Source organism: Balaenoptera borealis (genome assembly GCF_965194805.1).
Source record: "Balaenoptera borealis genome assembly, chromosome: 1".
Classification (NCBI taxonomy): domain Eukaryota; kingdom Metazoa; phylum Chordata; class Mammalia; order Artiodactyla; family Balaenopteridae; genus Balaenoptera; species Balaenoptera borealis.
Genome location: NC_138860.1, coordinates 182,863,038 through 182,881,394, shown reverse-complemented (window position 1 = coordinate 182,881,394; position 18,357 = coordinate 182,863,038). Strand labels below are relative to the sequence as shown.

The 18,357-nt window shown below is 49.0% G+C and overlaps 1 protein-coding gene and 1 pseudogene across 3 annotated transcripts in view; one reads left to right on the top strand and one right to left on the bottom strand.

The window, feature by feature from the left end:
• The window catches only part of LOC309623881 (kazrin), a 460,374-nt gene that overhangs the window by 280,556 nt on the left and 161,461 nt on the right, over positions 1–18,357 (top strand). The gene's annotated exons all lie outside the window — the stretch shown is intronic.
• Positions 6,365–17,152, bottom strand: LOC309624435 (large ribosomal subunit protein eL39 pseudogene; annotated as a pseudogene). Its single transcript has one exon. The product of its transcript is annotated as a large ribosomal subunit protein eL39 pseudogene (transcript).

Sequence of the window (18,357 nt, the reverse complement as noted above, 5' to 3'; positions counted from 1 at the left end):
GTCCTAGCTCTATACTAGGTCACTGTGTCATTTAGGGCTTGTCACCTTCCCTGTTGGTGACTCAGGTCTCCCATCTGTGGGTGGCTAAAATCATCAGAGGGGGCATCTAAGAGTATATGCTGAATGAGGGGCTTGGGGACCCAGCAACAAGGAACACAGAATGTTCCACTAGGTCAGGTTCCCAGGTGGGATCAGGAAGGCAAGTTGCCAGCCAAGGGTCAAGGCACCTGGGACCTTTGGGCTGTGGCCACATCTGGCAATGTGTCCCCTCTCAGCCCTAGTGACCCTTTTATAGAGCCCCTTTACCCTGGTGAGCCTACAGGCATTGCCAGCCTCTGACCTGATAAAGATCAAGGCCTTCTGCCTGGGTATTAGGGTAGCTGAGGCCAGTGAACTTGAATCTGGGCTATGAGGAATGATTTAAAGGAAAGAAGTCATTTTCGGTCCCAGGCTCAATCTCCTTTTTCCAAATGTGGGATTGGGAGGCAAATAGGAAGGGACCGAATGATTACCGAGCACCTGTGATATGCCAAGCCACGGTCAGGGGCTTTAACGACATATGTGACTTCCTGCCCACATGGTAGGTATCAGCGTCCCAAGAAAATTGAGAGAGAAATGCAGTTTTTTAGCCAAGATCATGAAACCAGGATTTGAACCTCCTTTCTCCTACGCATTCCCCTCCCTCCCCTCTCCTCTGCCTTCCTCCCCCTCCTCTTCTTCATTCTCCTTCCCACTCCCCTCCCTTCCCCTCTCCTTCTCTCCCCCGGGCCCCTATAATGTCCCCAAGACACCACAGCCCCTGCTGCTCCCTCAGGGGATGAGAGCAGCCCCTTAAGAATCGCTGTCCTCATTTCACTCTCCCTTTGTGACCCTGGATTTCCACCCTGGGCATTCAGAGTGGCAGGTTCTGACCGCCCTCTCCCCTCTGCCAACAAAAGCCAGCCCGTAATCCTGCTTTCCTGCCTGCCCGCTCCATCCTCCACAGTAATGTCTTTCTTCCCACATTCTTCCTCCCCTGCTCCAGGCCTGTGGCTGCTTTCAAATCAGGCCAGTGGGACTTAGGCCAAGTTCATCATAAAAGGCCCGAGATGGTCAGCGAGGCAGAGGCTGGTGACCTGTGTGCCGCTGGGGCTCACTCTGGTTTGCTCACCCCGGTGGCTGCACCTTCGAGTTTTGTAGTGCTGTGGGGGCTGCCAAGGAGAGGGGGCAGCCTCAGAGACTCCAGAGACAGTGTTCCTTCTCCACCTCAGAGCTGCTTCTTAGGGAGCCATCGTCACTCCTGCCCCGTGGCCGGCTTCGAGCTCCCCTGCGAGATATCTTGCACTTTTCAGATGCGTTTGGGGAGGGGCTAAGAGCTCCGGCTCTGCAGTCAGTCCTGCCACTCTGTATGAGTTGAGGCCAATCAGTGACTCCATCTCACCATCTGCAAAATGGGCACAACAGTAGTTACTACTCAATAGGGTCATCAGGAGGTCTGCATGCCTGTAAAGAGCTTAGGCACGGGGTCTGGTTCACAGGAAGGCCCTAGCAAGTGGGTGCAGCTACTACCCACTGAAGTCTATCATCTGGCTTCTGTTTTCTGGAAATGGGAAGGCACCAGAAGGGAGGGATGCTGGCATGGTTGGTTCAGAGAAGAAAGTCTTCCTACCCAGACCGCCGTGATTCCAAGGTTGGATACGGTGTCCACTTGGGCATGTTGCACAAACTGTCCATAAACGTGTTCATTCAGCAAATAATTGAGCATCTACTCCATACCAGTCACTGTCCCAAGGGCCAAGGTACAGTGACGACAAGACAAAAACGGCCCCTGTCCTCAAGTTGCTCACTGTCTAGCGGAGAAAGACAACCAATGAGCAAATGACAACCATTAGCAAATGATCTCAGAGATGGAAAAGTGCTGTGACAAAGAGAAAACACAGTAATCAGTTGGTGACGAGGGGCTGCTCCAGGTAAGGTGGGCGGGGGGGCAGGGCTGACATCTCACTGAGATCTGGACGGAGAGAGGAACGTGGGCATGGCAAGGACAGGGACAGAGCAGTCAGGTGGAGGGTGCAACATGTGTCAAGGCCCGGAGGTAAGCAGCAGCTTGGCTTGGTCACAAGACAAGGCCAGCGGAGATCAGCGACTGAAATCCAGAGTGGGAAAGGATGGAGCTGAGGGTGGAGGTAGGGGGCAGGGATAGAGCATGCCCTCCATGCCATTGTTGGGCCTTCAGAGTTTATCCAAAGAGCAAGGAGAAGACAGCGGAAAGTTCTAGGCGGGGGGGGCGGGGGGGGCGGGGTGGTCACAGGTCTGACTGGTTATAAGTCCGGCTTTTGGGTGGAGACCAGACAGACTGGTAGTAAGATGGAGGCAGGGAGGCCGCTAGGAAGCTATTGCAACATCCCCGGAGAGAGATGACAGCAGCTCAGCCCAGGGCGGCGGCGGTTAGGGTGGAAGCCATTGGATTCAAGATACATTTGGAGAGGAAGCCGACAGGGCCTGCTAGTGGGTGGGTCCATCCAAGTCACACCCCGAGAACAGCCACAGTGGGAGAAGCTCCCTCACAGCCCAGTGTCCAAGGTCAAGGTTCAAAGGAATATTAAATCTGTGTTCCTGTAGCTGCCTCTCTTTAGAGTGGCACGGGTTCAGCCTGTCTGTCTCCCAACAGACAGGGCCAGCATTTGAGGAGAGTAGAGTGACACAGGGAGATATGGGGATGGAAACCCTTGGATCCCCTCTCTTCAGAGTACAGCGAGGGTCTCCAGCGGTAGCAGGCACTTTCCGCTAATAAAACTGATAAAGGCAATTTACTCAGGTGTATATAATATGCACGCGCAGAAGCGACCGATTCTCTGGGCCCAATAGGGACACAGGGACCAGCCAAGCTCACAGCACCTGGAAAGCCTGTGCTAACAGTCACGTGTGTGCACTTAGACTCATTGCCTATCCAAGGATGCTGGGGGCAAACAGGGACCAAGGACATGCTTTGATGGACACAGTCTTTATAGGCTAGAAAATCTGAAGTTCTGAGAACTGCAATTTTTTTAAATCTTCCATGTTATTTCCAAAGGAAGCCTAATATGCAGCTGGAGTTAGAAAAATACAGGTCCTTTTACCAGCTTTATAGCCATTCGGCAAAATGGCATCCTCGAGCCCAGGTGAATGCAGCAAAAGTCCTTGTCGAAACTCAGTGAGAGGAGGGGGAGGCCCACCCACGGGGAATGAGGGGCACGGACAGGTAGACCCCCCTTGGAGCAGAAAATGTGCTGATTTTGTTACTGTTGTCGTCATTTTGGGTTTCGAACATTGAGGCAGTTGTCCTTGTAGACACATAACTTATAAATAACCCTTAGGATGCCAGGCTTAGGAGATGCAAGAAAAAGAAAAAAAGAAAAGAAAAGAAACCACGAACAACTGCTGACAGCATCTGCACCCTTGTTAACTCAAACACAGGATCCAAACTATACTTTTCCAGGAAGGAGGCTGTGAAGTGGCAGGTTTTGTTCAGTGGCCCTGCAGCCCATTGAGCACCAGCTAGCAGTACAGATTTCCCTTTTGCCCCAGCCCTGCAGATGGGCACCCTCGGGAGAGGGTGGAGAGAGGACGAAAACGGGCGGCTGAGACCTGCTTGGCTGTCTCTTGGTGACTAAAGGTAGGGCTGCTAGAGGGTGACGTCTGAATCTACCTGCTGGCCTGTGAAAGACAGGTGCGCCGTGCCCTCCACTACCCTTGGGTACAGGCTTTGTAAAAAGTTGCTTTGTTTGAAAATCAATTTTAAAACATTGTACCAGAAACAAAATGTCATTTACAATATCACAATCCTATTAATCTCACATGAATAGGTAACATTTATTGCGTGCTTACTCTGCGGCAGATGCTGTTCTGAGTACTCTACATATACTTAAAGCACTTAACCCAATGAGGGAGGCAGCGTTATTGCTCCTTTTTACGATGAGGAAACTAAAGCCCTGGGAGGTTAAGCAATCTGCTTAATGTCATACAGCTGGGGCAGGATGCTGTCTCAAGCTCCCCCTGTCTCCAGTGCCTGGCACCCTGTAGTCACCCAGTAACTCCTTATGCTAGGAGGAAGTTGGCTGGTTGATTGATTGGTTAGCTGGGTGATAAGCTACTTGGACTTGTTAGGCTGCAAAATTGATAGGGGCCCAGTCTTGAGTCGGCAGACCCAGGTTCCAACCTCAGTGCAGCCACTTCCTAGCTGTGTAGCCTTGTGGGAGTTACTTCCCCCCATGTGCCTCAATTTTCCTCATTCATAAAATGGGCACAGGAATTGGCCTACTTTGGGTGGTGGATTAGAGGAGAGAATTGCATATAAAAGCCTGGTGCATGGCAGCTGCTCAATAACGGGCACTGCGATGCTGCGTTCCTGCTGTCAGTGCAGCTTTGTGACACCTGCACATCAGCTTGCAGGATTCGAGCTGTCTACATGCGCTCCAGGTCGCAGCACAGACAGGCCTGTGTGCTGCATGTCGGATTCCCTGCTGGAGAAGCCACTGCTCGGGTCTCTCCACGTGCAAATGGAGTCGTTTTCCATCCATCCCAGATTAGTACATCTTCTGCAGGTGCCACTAGCCCCAAAGCCAGCTGTTCCCTGGGGGGACAAGAAGTGCACTTTGAGTAGGAACACTCCTGCTGGCTTGTCTCGCTGCCACCTGCACAACAGGACCCAGTCCCAAAGGCCTGCATTGGAGAAAGAAAGGTCCCCAGGCCCTTTGGTCGGCTAACCAAATATTAATGACAAGGATGAAGCAAATACCTCAGGCAAATGTTTAATAAGAAAAATAACACGCCACATGAATTCGGCTTACCATTAACTGCCCAGTGGAACTTGAATGGGAACCGTGGACAATTTAACAGTTGATGTGATTACCTTCAAAGTATACTGGTTTTTTTCTCTCTTTCTCACTCTCCCTTCCCCGAGCAGGGTGACCTTCCTAATTGCTTTAGCTTAAGTGGACGTTAAAACTTGTTTTCATTCCTTGACGTGGGTGACAGAGTTGGAACTAGAGCAGGTCACCAGGAGCATGCCTGGTGGCAAGGCTCAGAAGTGAGTCATGCAGAAACACAGCTACACAGACCAATGGAACAGACGTGAGAGCTCAGAAATAAATCCATGCACGTCCGGTCAACTGACATTTCACAAGGGAGCCAAGAATACTCAATAGGGAAAGGACAGTCTCTTCAATAAATGGTGTTGGGAAAACTGGATATTCATGTGCAAAGGAATGAAAGTGGAACCCTCTCTTACACCACTCACAAAAGTTAACTCAAAATGGATTAAGGATGGAAACATAAAACCATAAAACTCCTAGAAGAAAGCATAGGGAGAAAGCTCCTTGACATTGGTCTTGGCAATGGTTTTTTTGGATATGACACCAAAATACAAGCAACAGAAGCAGAAATCAACAAGTGGAACTACATCAAACTAAAAAGCTTCTGCACAGCAAAGGAAACAATGAACAAAAGGAAAAGGCAACCAACCTACAGAGTGGGAGAAAATATTTGTGAACCACATATCTCATAAGGGGTTAATATCCAAAATATATAAGGAACTCACACAACTCAATCAATAGCAAAAAAAAAAAAAAATCCAGTTTTAAAATGGGCAAAGGACCTGAATAGACATTTTTCCAAAGAAGACATTCAGATGGCCAATAGTTATATGAAGAGGTGCTCAACATCACTAATCATCAGAGAAATGCAAATCAAAACACCAATGAGATATCACCTCACACCTGTCAGAATATTCTGTTATTTTCAAAAATACGAGAAATAACAAATGTTGGCAAGGATGTGGAGAAAAGGGAACTCTCATGCACTGTGGGAATGTAAATAGGTAGAGCTACTATGGAAAACAGTATGGAGGTTCCTCAAAAATTAAAAATAGAGCTACCATATGATCCAGCAATCCCACTGTTGGGTATTTATCCAAAGGAGATAAAAACAGTAACTGGAAAAAATATACGCACCCTCATGTTCATTTCAGCATTATTTACAATAATCAAGACATGGAAACAACCTAAATGTCCATCAACGGATGAATAAAGAAGTTGTGGGGAATTCCCTGGCGGTCCAGTGGTTAGGACTCCGTGCTTTCACTGTCGAGGGCCCGGGTTCAATCCCTGGTCAGGAAACTAAGATCCCGCAAGCCAAGCAGTGTGGCCAAAAAAAAAGTTGTGATATATATATGTGTTTGTGTGTGTATATATACACACACAAACACATATGTGTGTATATATATGTATATATGTGTGTGTGTATATATGTGTGTATGTATATACATACACATGTGTGTATATGTATATATGTGTGTATATATGTTTATATGTGTGTATATATACATACACACATATGTGTATATATGTATATATGTGTGTGTATACACATACACATATGTGTGTATATGTGTATATATGTGTGTGTGTGTATATGTGTGTATGTATATATGTGTATATATATGAATTCTATTCAGCCATTAAAAAAAGAAGGAAATCCTACCATTTGCAACAACACGGATGAACCTGGAGGACAGTATGCTAAGTAAAATAAGCCAGACAAACGAAGACAAATACCATATGGTCTCACATATGGAACCTAAAAACATAAGTCAAACTCACAATAACAAAGAGAATGGCGGTTACCAGGGACTGGTGGGTGGTGAGGTGGGGAGGGCAGAGAGAATGAGGAGATTTTGGTCAAAGGAGACAAACTTCCAGTTATCAGAGGAATAAGTTCTGGGGATCTAATGCACAGCGTGGTGACTATAGTTAGCAGTATTATATTATATACTTGAAAGTTGCTAAGAGTAGATCTTAAATGTTCTCACCCGTAACAGCAACAACAACAAAAGGGTATTTGTGTGAGGTGAAGGATGTGTTAACTAACCTTGTTATGGTAAACATTTTGCAATATATACATATATCCAATCATCACATTGCACACCTTAAATTTACACAGTGCTATAGGTCAATTACGTCTCAATAAAACGGAGGGTGGGGGGCAGATAAGAAAGAAGCAAACTGTTGCATGGCCGGTGACCTAGGGGAAGTAGCCCAATGCTCAACAGGAGTCCAGAGTTCATTGTATAGTTCAGCCATTTTGCTTTCTGCCCCATAAAATAAAAATGTTAAAAAGGGCATGTTTATATCTTTTCAGCATCACAGAATGTAAAACAAAATGTAAGAATTGAAAGCGCAGGTGATTAGTTGAAGCATGCAAGAAATCTTTAAAATTAAAAATCGTCGTGTTCACTGTCTCACTAGTGATCTCATCCTTTTCTAGAGGACAAGCTGGTGACCCTAGGTGCTCATCCCTGAGGGTAGGCGGCAATGAGATAACCCCAGGCTATCCTCAGTCATGGGGCACTCGATATGCCGCCTTCTTCTGAAGCTCTGGAAGGAGGGTGTCGCTGAAACAGAGACGCTGTGAGTCAAAATGAAGTATTCAATCTGGCCATCCCTCCACTGACAGGTCAACACTCTCCCTTCGTTCCTCCCCCCACCCCCCGTGCTGGCCTTTAAAATGAAGCCCCTGCAGAAATAGAGACACAGATGTAGAGAACAAACGTATGGACACCAAGGGGGGAAAGTGGGGGTGGGGGTGGTGGCGGAATGAACTGGGAGATTGGAATTGACATGTATACACTAATATGTATAAAATGGATAACTAATAAGAACCTGCTGCATAAAAAAATAAATAAAATTCAAACAATAAAAAATAAAATGAAGCACCTGCCCCAGAGGAGTATCCTGTCCGTGGAGGATGAAGGACCCCCAGGAAGTGCCCGGAGACTTTGGGACTCAAGAGTGTGTTCCCTGGACCAACAGCATATAAGCATCTCCTGGGAGCTTGCTGTTAGAAAAGCAGAACCTCAGACCCCACTCCTGCATCTGCATTTTACCAAGATCCCCAGGAGACGGACATGCCGGTGAAGGCTGAGACGCTCTGAGATGATGCCCCAGGAGGCAAACTGAGTTTGAAAAAAATGCTCTGGGTACAAAGACAAGGCGTGATTACTCTGCCTGGGCATGTCCTGAACTGCTTCCAGAAAGAAGTATCCTCTGAGCTCTGTTGGAAGGGATAGACTAGACGGAAGGGCTTTAGTGGAGGTGGAAAGGAGAACATTCCAGGCAGGGAGCATGGAGTGAGCAAAGTCCTGGAGGTGTTAAAGAGCCAGCGAGGTTGGGGGCGGGGGGGGCACTGCAAATGGAGATGCATTTCCAGAAACCTGGCTTAGCCGTTTCTCACCTGAGTGGAGGGGCACCCTTCCTCTACCCCCATCCCTCCACAGAGCAGATGTGCCCACTACAGAATGTGTCTGGCACCTCCTTTCGCTGATGCTGTGAACTGGGCTTTGCTCCGTCAACCTGGGCTGGGACTCTATGCGCTGTGTCACTTGCTTCTGCACTAACGATTGTGCTGGGCATCTTACCTGCTTTATTTCATTTATTTTTTTTTTAAAGGTTTCACATATTTATTACTGAGCTAGACAGTGAGCAGTGGTGAGGAAAGATCAAGAGGAGCGAGCCATTCCATTTCTCCCATCACACAGGCAGCTGTTCAGACAGTAGTGATGTTCTGATATGGTAAGACGCAATTGACCTTGACACAGCATAAATGTGTGCCACTTCATATGCGAGGTTCCTTACAGACCCAGCTTGGTTCTTCTCCAGTGTCTTCTCTTGGAGTTGTACCTGATTTTATTACCAGTTTTCATTGGAATCCACTGGAGAATGGGACGGTTCTGCTTTTGTTTCTTGGCCGGGAATCACTTGATCCTGAAAGTCTTGTGAGAAGACATGGCGAGGAGCAAATTCAACCACACATATGATGGCGGACAAGAGAAAAGAGGAGCATTTCATTTATTCTTAAGGACAACTCACCTAGAAGGTTCTAGAGAGACAGAATAGCAGAACAACCAAGAGCATGTGCTGGAGCCAAACTGCCTAGGTTCAAATCTCACCTTTGTTCCTTACTAGTAGTATCCTTGGGAAAGTTAAATTTGATCTACCCATCCATATCTTGAAGTTTCCTCTGCTATACAATTGGAAATAATAGTGCTATATGCTTTGTAGGGCTTCTCTGAGGATTAAATACATCAGATATAGTTCAGTCCCTTGGCAAATGGTGAGTTCTACATGTGATAGTTTTTAATCACTCTTATTAACCCATTGAGCAGATGAGGAAACTGAGGCTCTGAGAATTAAAGTGATTTCTCCAAGGTCACAGAGTTAATACTCCACTACCTTTGCAAGGATTCCCCATGGGCTGCCCTCTCTCTCCCACTTAGCTTGACTTGGAGACCCCTTACATCCTGCCCACAATCTCCTCCTCCAACATCATGCCCTTGCTTCCCACCCAGTGTCCCTCCCACCTAACAGAAGACATCTCATCTCAGATGTGTGCCTCTGCGTCTGCTACTGCCACCACACCTTTGCTTAGGCTGTTTCCTCTGCCCAGAATGCTCACCTCCCCATCTCTGGCCATCCTGACTGCACCTCTGCCCTTGAGACCCTGCTGATGTACCTGGTGGAGGGAGCCCCCTCCTCTACATTTCCGGGTGCCCCCTCCTCAGCTGGCCACCTCCACCCCCTGTGCACCCAGAGAGCTGGGGCCACATTTTGCACATCCTGGCGTTCTCCCCCCTTGCCTAACATGATGCTCAGTATGCAGTCAGTCCCCAGCATGGGCGACCTTCCCTCTCCAGATCCCGTTCCTGGCCCCGGGCTCTTCTGATTCAGCTCAGAGTTTCTCAACCTCAGCACTACCGATGTTTGGGGCCAGATAATTCCTTGTTTGGGGTTCTGTCCTGTGCATGGTAGGATGTTTAGCAACATCCCTGGCCCCTACCCTTTAGATGCCAGTAGTAACTCCCCTCCCTGATTGTGATAACCCAGACATGGCCCAATGTCCCCTGTGGGGCAAAGCTGCCCTCCAATGAGAACCAGAATTTCCCCTGGGGTGACCAGGATGAGAGAGGGGGTGACTTTAGCATGGGAGGCTGCGGGGTGGTGCGGGGGGTTGAAATCCCCAAACGTAGATGCAGGGAGGTCACAGAGACGGGGAAGGATGGTGGAGATGGTGAACGAGAGGGAGCGTGCCCACCTCCTGTCAGTCACAGCCAGGTGGAAATGCGGTCCAGCTTTTGCCAGATTTTGAGACTCTTCAAAAGAAGCCAGAAATCCTGTCTTTTATGTGGAATTCCCTGATTCTTATTTACAAAACAGAAACAGACTCACAGACTTAGCGAATGAACTTATGGTTACCAGGGGGGAAGGGTGGGGGGAGGGATAGACTGGGAGTTTGGAATTGACTTGTACACACTACTATATAGATAACCAACAAAAAAAAAAGAAGAAGAAGAAAAATTCCCTGATTCTTAAGTGTTGGCAACTAACATGAATTTGTTTTAAACATTGTGGGAAGACCAGAATGTGTCTGTGAGCCAAATGTGGGCTTTGCAACCTTTCCTACAGACCAAGCTTCCATCCTAGAGGCTTTGGGCAGCTCACACCTGCTGGGCCCACGGGTCCCCATGCTCTCAGCAGTGGTTTGTGTCTTAGGCACCATGCGCAAGCCCCATGTTAGGACTCTGGACCACACAGTCTCTGCCCACGCAGGCCACTCCAACCCCCTTCTGAAGCCCAATTCCAAAGAGGTGGAGGGTTCTAAACTCCCAAGCATTAGAGAATATGGAAAGTACCCCAGGAAGGGGGTCAAGAAGCCTGAGCTCTCATCTGACTCTGGCACTGATCTGCTGTGTGACCTTGGGCAATCACTCCCCCTCTCTGGGCTTCAGTTTCCTCCTCTGTCACGTGTTTGTAGGATGAAGAAAGAGAAGGGCAGAAGAATGCATGCTTTCTGTTCCTGGGACTCGAATGAGTATTTCCTCTTGGCAGCACAGAACCCCACCTGGCTTACCCAGTGCCTAGCGGGCATTCTTGTCCTCAGACTGACCTGGGCAGGGACAAGCCAAGATGGTTCCACCTCCCAGCCCAGGAATCCTGCATTTCAGAGCGGGGAGTCTGGGTCATCCTGATGGACTCTTTTCTCCGTGCAATTAGGTTAGCAGCGCTGGAGGCTGCTCCACGGGTGGAACCCACCTTTCCGTCACTGGGAAGAGTCAGGACGTTGGCCCCTGCTGGTGCTGATGGTAGAGTTCTGGGTTTGTGAGATCGTCTCCCTGCCCAGAGGTGCTCATGGCCACAGGACGGCTCAGGTGGGCAAGCCTGCTCCTGGCCTGTCTGCAAGCCCTCAGACAGTTTCCCAACGGGCTCTGCGGCTGAGAGGAGCCTTCCTTAGGCTGATAGGAGCAGAGGGGCTCTGGGAGATCTTTTTGTTCAACCTCTGAATTGTATAGATGGGAAAACTGAGGCCCAGGGAGGGAAAAGGGTTGGCCCAAGGTCACCCAGTCAACAGAACGAACACCCACATCTCCTGACTCCCTGTCCGGTGCTCCTTCTGGTCTAACATCGGGCTCTCCTGGAAGTGGGCACTGGTGAGGTACACAAAGAGTGACAGATAGACAGACAGACAGACCCAGACAAGCACTGACTTTGCCCATCACCACCTGTGGCCTAAGACCAGCGGTTGTGGACTCCGTGCCTGGAGCACGCATGTGGTGACTTGCAGGGGGTGAGGGCTGGAGGACGCATTGTTACCATGTGGGATGGAATGGAGGTTCTATCACCAGACCTCTGGATTTTTTCAAAATAAAGCTACATATCTGACTTTTTTGGTGTAATTTATCCAAATTTTTAAATGTTGGCAACTAATTTTTAAAATGCTTTTTAGTAGAATACTAGGAAAAGAAAACACATTCACAGGCTGTAACTGGCTCTAGGGCCACCAGTTTGCAACCTCTGCTCCCTTCTCTTACCCTCAGTTTACTCTGCTTTAAAGTGGGTATCATGGGACTTCGCGGGTGGTCCAGTGGTTAAGACTCCAAGCTCACAATGCATGGGGGCACGGGTTCAACCCCTGGTTGGGGAACTAAGATCCCACATGCCACACGGCACAGCCTAAAAAAATAGAAATAAAAAATAAATAAATAAAGTGGGTATCACAACAGTACCCCCTCTCATAGGGCAGTTGAGGGATTAAATGAGATAAAACCACTAGAGGGCCTATCATACCACTGGGCCCACAGTGAAAGTAGCTGTTGTTATTTATTAAGACATGGGACCCTTTTCTTAGAAGAAATGGGAAGGGACTTGTTAAGCTTAGCACAAGGCAACTGGAAGGCCCTGAGCCAGAACTCAGGATCTTTCCAACAATCCACAAATCCGAGCGTGTGCTTGCTGTCGTGGGCATGTATCAATTTAAAACCTGTCCCTGCCTTGAATTTACAAGTGAGGTGGGATTGGGCTCACCCAGCAGCTCGTGGGGTTGTCCTTCACCCCAGGAATCCAGGAGCATCCCTCCACGAGGCCCCTAATCTGGGAGAAACATCCTACTTTCAAAGGTCATATCTTTAAAAACAAAAAGAATGCAGCTCCTTTCACATTAGACAACACATTTCTGCTTGTTTGTTTTAATGAGAAACTTCAGGGGGAAGATGACAGTCCTTCCACGTAGCTGTTCGACAAATCTGCCTCCTGAAACCAGTTCCAAAGATATTTAAAGGACAGTTCTGGGGAAAGAAGAATTTAGAACAAATTCTAATTAGTCCCCGTGGGACTAGGGGCCGGTGCAGATTTCTGCCCTGAGAACCTGGAGACCAGGGCCCAAGGTTACTTCCTGATGTCCAGGGTGCAGAACGTTCTTCCTCCTGAGCTTGGCCCACACAGGGGCCGCTGGGGGCAACGTCAGGCCCGTTCCCGGCTTTGCTGGACGCCTTGTGGACACAGAGCCCGAGGTGCTGATGGAGGCCGCACATGCTCTGCCTTCAGGGTGGGAGAAGCCGGAGTCGCTCTGGCTGACATGCCTGAGTTCTGGTGGGCGGACAAGCAGGTAAAGCCTGTAATTACAGGAAAGCGGCCTGGGACGTGTGTGGACAGGCCTCCCGGAGCCCAGGCAGGTGGCCTCCTGACAAGGGAGGGCCCTAGGGTTTGGACTCCGGGTGCAAAAAGCCATCAGGGTGGGGGAGGGGTGGTTATGTAGCTGTGATGCCACAGCCACTGACAAAATGACCTTGCTCTGCTCCACTGCCTCGTTCCTCCCCCCCCAGCTCAGAAGGACGTGAAGACCTAGCAGTCCTTCCTCCAGGCACTGGCGGTGGCCCTCACCTTTATCAGCATCAGGGTTACATGGAGAGGGCTGTTAAAACAGACTGTCAGGCCCCATCCCAGGAGTTTCTGACTCAGGTGGTAGGGATGGGGCAGAGAATTTGCATTTCTCATAAATGCACAGGGATGGTGCTGATACGGCTAGTCTAGGGGCCACACTTTGAGAACCACTGCTCTAGGGCTTCCTGAAGTCAGTCTGCTTGGGCCCCTGATTTGCTGTGTGTCTCTGGGCAAGTATCTGAGCCTCTCTGGACTTCTGTTTCTCTCAGAAGGAGAAGCCAGCTTTGTCTTTGAACAGATAAACCCCACCTCGGTGCTGAAATGCCTAATTACTACTTGCAGTAGCTCAGAGTCCTTCACAGAAAAGGCCCAGGCCTTTGCACAAGGTTCTTACTCCATGGTTCCGACTTGCTTCTGGCCACGGTGAGAGCTGTCGCTTTAGGAGAGATTGGCACTTTAAGCCTTAAAGGGACAGGCCAGGCCAGCATCTCTGGGCCTCAGCGCTCACCCTGCCTGCAAGAATATTGAAGCCATTTGCTAGCCTGGTCTTTGAGATCATTTTGTTTCCTTGGGGAGGGAGGTGGCAAGGGCTCGTCAGTGTCCCAGTGGTAAGGCCTCTATGGCACAGAGAGTCATAATTAAACTCATATCTGCCAGCCGTTCTCCTTTCTCATCTGAATGTCCAAGTGGACCGTGACCTTTCTACACTCGGGGGCCTGTCGCCCTTCCCCACAGTATCTAGGGCAGGAGTGGACTCATGGCAGATGCCGAGTGCAGACGGACCCCATGAAATGAACAAGCAAATAACCAAATGGTTCCTTAACTGAACCGGCCCCGCAGCCTGGGTGTTTGGCCCTCTGCAGTTAAGTGGGCTTTCCCACTTCTGGTCTCCTTTGTTCCTCACAGGACAGTCATGGGGAGATAGGAAAGTATTCTTATCCCCATTTCACAGGTGGGGAAACTGAGGCCCCCGGAAGGTGGCCCGACTTGCCCAACTTTACTAGTAAGTAAAGGGCAGTTGCAGAAAGAAAAGTCTAGAACTCCATGCCGCAGACCCTCACCACAGCCTCTCCCGAGTCTAATCGGTTTTCTTTTCCATGTCCCTGTAAGAGCCATTCTGCAGGTATTTGCCATGGAGATGAAACTGGGAGAGCAGTGATCTAGGAATCCAGACCCTTCCTGGTTCCGGGGAGGGAGGAATAGTTTCTCCTTTGCAGAAATTGCCAGTCTTTCCCAGGGGCCTGCCTTAGGCCCGCTTGGTGTCACATGCTGGTACACCCCAGGTACCCATGGCAGGCTAGACCACATGGTGCGTTACCTCCGGAGCCCAGTACTGTGCCTGGCACATGGTTGGTACACAATCAGTATTTGTTGCGTCAATGAATGAATAAATGAAGACAGAGGTGGTTGAAATACTGGGTCTAAACTTACCAGTTTGTGTGATCTTAGACAAATCCTTCCACTCTCTAAGCCTTGGTTTCTTCAACTGTAAAATCAGAATAATAATAATTTTTATAATAATACAAAATAGTGGCATAATAATTAAGAAAACTGGCTCTGGAGCCAGAACTGCCTGCCTCTAAATCCTAGCTCCATCCTATTCTACTGGGTGACCTCAAGCAAGCTACTAAACTTCTCTGTTCCTTGGCTTCCTCATTGATAAAGTGAGGATTGTGATAGTACTTATGTAGTGTTGTGAGGATAAAAATGAGCTAACATGTGTAAAGTGCTCTATCCAATATTATAAATAACCCTCAACAATGGTGATTCTATCTCTGTGCATTGGTAAATTAAATTAGAACATTTAAGTAACAAGTACCCAGCAGAGTGCCTGGCACAGAGATGGAAGTGCTCAGTAAACAGTAACCATTATTCTTATCTTGGGCACTCACTGGCCTATAGCTTTCTGTGTCTCTTGAATCACACATAGGAAGTGGAGACACGGGGCCTGAAAATTGTGGTGGTGGACATAGTGGTCCCGTTCCCAGGAGCCACCAACCCCCAGTTGAGGAAGGTGAAGTACCGCCAGTGGCCACCGGGGGCAGCAGAGGCCCCCATCCCCAGATGCCCTGCTGAGGGTTCCCTGAGTCCCATGTCCAGGAGGTAATCAAGGAAGGGTTGACTATTCCACTGTGCCCACAGGCAGGCATTCTCCATAACCCTGACATGCAAAGCATTCCCCCAAAGAACACCCCTCACTTCTGAGGGTTGGACTCCCAACCCTGCATTGAACAGCCATATCATCTTGGATAAGTCCCTTTGTCTTCCCTAAACCTCAGTCTTCTCAGCTGGGACATGGGAATAGGGTGGTTTGGAGGGTTGAATGAGCTAGAAAGGACAGTCCCTGGGGTGAAGTGAGTGCTCAGTGACACCTGTTGCCAAGGTAGCATGATGATATTTAGCCCGAACTCTGCAGCCAGACTACATGAAGCTTGAGTCCTGCCTACATCACTCATTGGCTGTGTGCCTTTGGGTAAGTGACTTCACTTCTCTGTGTCTGTTTCCTCATTTGTAAAATGGGGATGATAATAATAGTACACGTAGTTCTCAGAGTTGTTGGGAGGATTAAATGAATGTCTAAAGTTTTTAGAACAGTGCCCGGCATATATAGTAAGTGCTGTGTAAATGTTTGCCAGTATTATTATTAGAAGTCATAGTATTTTGGCTGTGTTGGGTCTTAGTTGCTGCGCGCGGGCTTTCTCTAGTTGTGGCGAGCGGGGGCTACTCTTCATTGTGGCTCACGGGCTCTAGAGCGCATTCTCAGTATTTGTGGCGCATGGGCTTAGTTGCTCCGCAGCATGTGGGATCTTCCCGGACCAGGGATCGAACCCGTGTCCCCTGCATTGGCAGGCAGATTCTTAACCACTGTACCACCAGGGAAGTCCCCAAGTCGTAGTATTTTTGATGTTATTGATTCTGAATAAGCTGCAACATTTCAGCTTTCTGCGGAAACCTCCCTGCTTGACATGAACTCCCCAAAAAGAGGCTTAGAGGAGACGGGAGAGATATGGCCCCTGGATGAGGAAGGACTTTTTCCTTTTGGTGCAGCTGAGAATCTAATTTGGGACGCAAGATGGTCTGAGAGGCAGGGCACAGAGGCCAGCCGCACTCAGTGAAAATACTTCAATGCCTGGCTTTGGGCTAAGCTTCTGCTGGCAGAGGTGATCAGGATCTTCACCAGGTCATTTGGGACCCAGGAAAGATCACCAAAGAATACCAATGAGCCCATGACAGGCGCACAAAAGTCTCCAGCCAAGAAGTCCTCGCCAGGACAGATGGCAGGATGGAACGGGGGTAAAATCCTCCATCCCCCAAGGGCTGAGGTCTAAGTAGGTATAGGGGAAAATCCCAGTCTAATCCTTCCCGCTGCACCTGTGCCCCAGAGTCCTACTGGGATGGCCAAGGGAAGAAGAGGAGATCAGTACGTACCCACTGGTGGCCTCAGCCACAAAGGCATCCCAGGGCCTGCCAGGAGGACTTCTGAGAAATGAATCAAAGGCTGCAGATCTCCATGGAAATAGCTGGTAATGCTTATCTGGCTTAGAAACAATGGGCACGTCACTCCGGCCTCCTCCGGCAATGTCCTCAAGCCCACTTTTTCGAGGGTTTACCTTGTGCTAATCACCATTCAGAGCCCTGCGTGTGCCTCTTCTCATTGAAACCTCCTTCCACAACCCTATGAGGTGGTGGCCACAGTCATCTCCTTCTTACAGAGGAGGAAACTGAAGCTTCCAGGGGTGAAATCATTTCTTCTAGATCATACACTAGTATGTATCAGAGCCAGGATTTGAGTCCTGGTCTCCCTGCCTCCAAAAAATGTGTCCCCAGCCTCCTGGGGTGGGCAGCCTCCAAAATGGCCCTCAATGACCCCTGCCTCCTGTAGTCAAACCCTCCCATCCAGGGTGGACAGGACCTAGTGATTCACTTTTTTTTTTTTTTTTAATTTTTATTTATTTATTTACTTATGGCTGTGTTGGGTCTTCGTTGCTGCATGCAGGCTTTCTCTAGTTGCGGCGAGCGGGGAATGCTCTTTGTAGTGGTGCGCGGGCTTCTCACTGCAGTGGCTTCTCTTGTTGTGGAGTATGGGCTCTAGGCGCACGGGCTTCAGTAGTTGTGGCACATGGGCTCAGTAGTTGTGACGCACGGGCTTAGTTGCTCCGCGGCATGTGGGATCTTCCCGGACCAGGGCTCGGACCCGTGTCCCCTGCATTGGCAGGTGGATTTTTAACCACTGCACTACTAGTGAAGTCCTGTGATTTACTTCTAATGAACAGAACAGGGAGAAGGTGATGGATGCCATTTCCAAGATTAGGTTACAGAGACAGAGGTTTCCATCTTGTGCACACCCTTTCTTGCTTGAAGCCCTTGAGGCCCTTGAGGGAAGCAAGCTGCGATTTTTCGAGTAGATCTATAGCTCTATGGCAAAGAACTGAGGGTGGCCTCGGACCCACAGCCGAGGAGCTGAGGTTCTCAGTCCAACACAAGAAACAGAATCCTTCCAGAGCCACATGAGTGAGCTGGGGAGTAGATCCTCCCCAAGGAGAGCCTTGAGTTGACTGTGCCTTTGCTCCCCGGCTGGCACCTTGCCAGCAGCCTGCACAGAATTCCTGAGCCAGAGGCACCCAGCCAGGCCATCCTGGATTCCTGACCCACAGAAACTGAGAGATAATAAATGCTTCTTGTTTCAAGCCTCTGCGTTTTGGGGAGATTTGTCATGCAGCAGTAGATAACTAATACACTTGCTCTCACTACTAGCAACACACACCAAACATACCCCCACAACCGTCATAAGAAGGATTAAAAAGACTCACTCAACCATAGCGGGCAGAGCTGGGAAGGCCCTCCTCACATCTGCTAACCCAGCCCTTCATTTTGCTTTTGCCAGTGAGGGCGCTTAGTTGCAGAGACAGAATGACCCTTTTCCACAGTCATACACAAGCTAGGGGATTGCTACCAAGGTCTCCAGACTCCAGGAACTCATGAGGGTGTTATAGACAAAACGGTGCAGATTCCTAAGAATCCACAGTTGCTGCCTTGTCTTAGTGCCAGGTGTTTGAAAAGAGAACTGTTGGCTGGAAGATCTCAGTAAAACCTCCTCTACAAATACTAAAAACACAGCCAAGAAAAAAAA